Source organism: Solanum dulcamara, chromosome 7 (assembly GCF_947179165.1).
Source record: "Solanum dulcamara chromosome 7, daSolDulc1.2, whole genome shotgun sequence".
NCBI classification, from domain to species: Eukaryota; Viridiplantae; Streptophyta; class Magnoliopsida; order Solanales; family Solanaceae; genus Solanum; species Solanum dulcamara.
Genome location: NC_077243.1, coordinates 42,290,313 through 42,294,125, shown reverse-complemented (window position 1 = coordinate 42,294,125; position 3,813 = coordinate 42,290,313). Strand labels below are relative to the sequence as shown.

Genomic DNA, 3,813 nt, shown 5'->3' with positions numbered 1-3,813 from the left:
TACCTCTTTTTCTAGAAAGCTGCACATGGGTCTGGCGATATTTGAGAAATGTTTGATTAACCTCCTAAAAAATCCAGCATGCCCCAAGAAGTTGTGGACACCTTTAACTAAAATTGGAGGAGGTAGTTTCTCAATCACCTTTATCTTGGCTCTATATATATCTAGCCTTTCTTTAGACACCTTGTGGCCAAACACAATCCCCTCCTTCACTAGGAAATGATATTTTTCGCAGTATAGGACAAGATTGGTCTCTTCACATCTTGCTAAGACCCTATCCAAGTTTTGTAAGCACAGCTCAAAGGACTCCCCAAAGACTGAGAATTCGCCCATGAAAAGCTCTGTAAAATTCTCCACCATATCATGGAAGATTGCCATCATGCATGTTTGGAATATGGTAGGAGCATTGCACAATCTGAATGGAATACACTCGAAAGCATATGTGCCATAAGGGCATGTGAAAGTAGTATTCTCCTGGTCTTCCGAAGCAATAGTTATTTGATTATATCTTGAATATCCATCTAGAAAACAGTAATACTTCTGCCCAGCCAACCTGTCTAGTATCTGATCAGTGAATGAGATGAGTAGTGGTCTTTCCTTGTTGGATCATTCAGCTTCCTATAATCCATGCAAATGCGCCATTCAGTGACTATTCTGGTGGGGATCAACTCATTTTTTTCATTCGTTATCACAGTTATCCCTCCTTTTTTAGTCACAAACTGGACCAGGCTTACCCACTTGTTGTCTGAAATTGGGTATATTATTCCTGCATCTAACCACTTGATTATTTCTTTTCTCAACACATCATTCATGACAGGATTTAGTTTGCATTGTGGCTATGTAACTGGCTTATGCCCCTCTTTTATGAAAATTTTATGCATACACAAGGCTGGGCTAATTCCATATAGATCATCCATCTGCCATCTTGTTGCTTTCTTTCACCTTTTTAACACCTCTAAAGTTGTTGTGACTTGCACTTCAGATAAAGAAGAAGAAAGGATTACAATTAAAGTATTATTAACACAAAGAAAAGCATACATGAGGAAGGTTAAAAGCGGCTTTAACCCAATTTAGGAGCTTCCTCTATTGATGGTTTAGGTGAAGGCCCAATACTCTATCCAATGGCTTCACGTGCATTTTCCACATACTTATGTTTGGGATGTCTATCACACTGGGCAACTCCTTTTCTTCTACATGACCTTCAATATCTTAACCCACTATCACTTTTTACAAAGGATCCTTTGCTAATACACATTGAGCTGCCACTTCCTCATCAATCATAATTATTTTAGACAACTCCTCATTAACTGCAGGAAGCTCCAGTGCTTGATAGACATCAAATACCTCTACCTTGTTATGTGATCTAATGGTCAATCTCCCTGCAGCTACATCAATTAGTGTTCCTCATATTGCTAAAAATGAGCGTCCCAAGATGAAAGGGACCTCTAGTTCAGGCTCAAAGTCTAGAACAACCAAGTCCACAGGGAAAATAAGGGATCCCACTTGGACCAACACATCCTCAATGATACCATCTGGCCTAGCCATAGAGCGATCAGCCAGTTGCAACAAAATTGTTGTCGTCTTAGGTTCTCCCGGGCATAATTTCTTAAGCATAGATTTGGGCATCAAGTTGATACTTGCACCCAAATCACAGAGACCTCTAGCATTGTTACACTTACCAATAGTTACCTGCACTGTGAAACTCCCCGGATCTTTTTGCTTGTTTTGGAGCTTGACTTTGTTTAGAATTCTGGAACTACACTCTTTAGTGAGTGCTACTGTCTTATATTCTGTCAACTTGATCTTGTTGGCCATATTGTCCTTGACATACTTAGCATATTTTGGAATACCCTACAAAATATCAATTAAAGGTAAGTTAATTTATACCTATTTTAGCATGTCTATGAACTTCTCGAAACACTCCTCCTTCTTTTTAAATGTTTGTGGGAATGAAGGAGGTAGTTTTTCTTTTGGTTCCTAGTCAGCTTTTGGCAAGCTAGATTCACCAGCTTCAACAATCGTTTCTTGACCTTTACCCTCACTAATGTTTTTTTGAGGAGCCAACTCACCTAATGGACGACCACTTCAAGTACTCATAGCATTTACCTACTTTGGCTTTGGGTCAGTGTTACCTGGCATACCACCTTGCTAGAGAGAGTTCTGAGCATTAGCTAATGGTCCAACCTACTTCTCTAAGTTCTGGGTTGTTAGCTAGTATTGGCAAAGCTCAACGACTAACATAGCTTGGTAAGCCATGAGTTGTTTAAATGTCCTCCACACTCATATTTCCTGATTTTCCTACTTGCAGGCTACCCTGTACTTGCTGATTATAATGATGTCCACCTTCATGCGGTTTATATTGGGTCTGCCCTTGGTGTTGATTTTTGCTGATTTCCACCCAAGAAAATTTTGGGTGGTTTCTCCAACTAGGGTCGTAAGTATTACCATAGTTTTTCTAGCCTCCACCCCTTTGTGCATTACCCACAAAATGTTTCAATTCCGAATTGGATCCACAATATTCAGACATATGTTCATTACTAGCACACACCTTGCACCATGTTGTGTGATGTTGTACTACATTTACTAGAGCTTATTGCTGCCCCAATGCTAAGTTATTGAAATGTGTTATTATTATATTCTGCAATGCTGCAATCTGAGCTATTAAGGTTGTCACAAAATCAACTTCAACCATCCCTGCCTATTTTTGGACCACGAAACTAGACTCCCTCCATTCCACTCAGAATTTCGCTGAGATATACAATTGCATAGCGCATAGAGCTCATCATAGGTCTTCTCCAAAGCCTGTCCACCTAAAGTAGAGTCAAGAAGAGGTATATGCTTAACACATGCAAGTCGAACATTGCTTTCGGGGAGCTGCCCCATTCATCTTCGGCGCAAGAACGCTCGATCAGTGAGCTAGCCCTTCAATAAAGGTATAGACCAACACCTCGTTAGCTTGATGATGGTGAGGACAACTAATAAGTAAATATTTAAACCTGTCCCAGGCTTGCTACAAATTCTCTCCAGATTTCTATTAGAAACGCAAAATTTCACTTCTTAGCTTTACTGTCTTCCTTAACGGGAAGAAGTTAATCATAAACTTTTAGGATAAATCATCCCAAGGTGTGATTGAGTTTGGTGGCTTCGTCTTCAGCCACCTCCTTGCTTCCCCCAATAGAGAAAATGGAAACAAGGTTAATCTTACAAAGTCCGGTGATACTCTAGTTGGTGTATAGGTGTCACTGATCTCCAAGAAGTTCTACAAATGAACTTGGGGATCCTCATGTGGCAATAGTTGCACCATATTTTTCTTTAGTTCGAATCTACCTCTAACAGGTAGTTTTTGGATGTTGTTGGTAATATTTATAGTTTGTGGAATTGCCAAATCCTTAACCGTTCTTGCTATCATATTTGCAGGAACCTCTACGGGCACCTCTTGATTATCCTCCAGATTGATTTGTGTTAACAAATATTGCACGACTGCTCTCCTCCTTTATTGTTGTAGAAATATTTCAGGCTCAGTTAGCGGCTTCACAATTTCTTCACTCCTTTCCAGTGTGTTGTTTAAGAGTACCATCAAGAAATCAAAGCTAAGATCAAGTTGTTAATACTAACACAACTAATAAAACAAAACTTCGAAAAGAACCAATTGACAAATTTAAAGTCTCCGCTAATATGGCCAAAAACTTATTTGTACCAAAACACACTCAAGTGTACACGGTCTCATAAGTAGTAAAGTGACTCTTTGTAGAGCTGGATTGTCAACCCAAAGGACTTTATGAGGCTTTTGCTAACTTCTCAATGAACTGAATTACT

General features: G+C 39.5%; 1 non-coding gene across 1 annotated transcript; it reads left to right on the top strand.

Moving 5' to 3' along the window:
* Positions 1–2,954: 2,954 nt before the first annotated feature.
* On the top strand, positions 2,955–3,061 carry LOC129898076 (small nucleolar RNA R71). The gene has a single exon (XR_008768993.1). It is a non-coding gene; the product is annotated as a small nucleolar RNA R71 (small nucleolar RNA).
* The last annotated feature ends 752 nt before the right edge of the window (positions 3,062–3,813 follow it).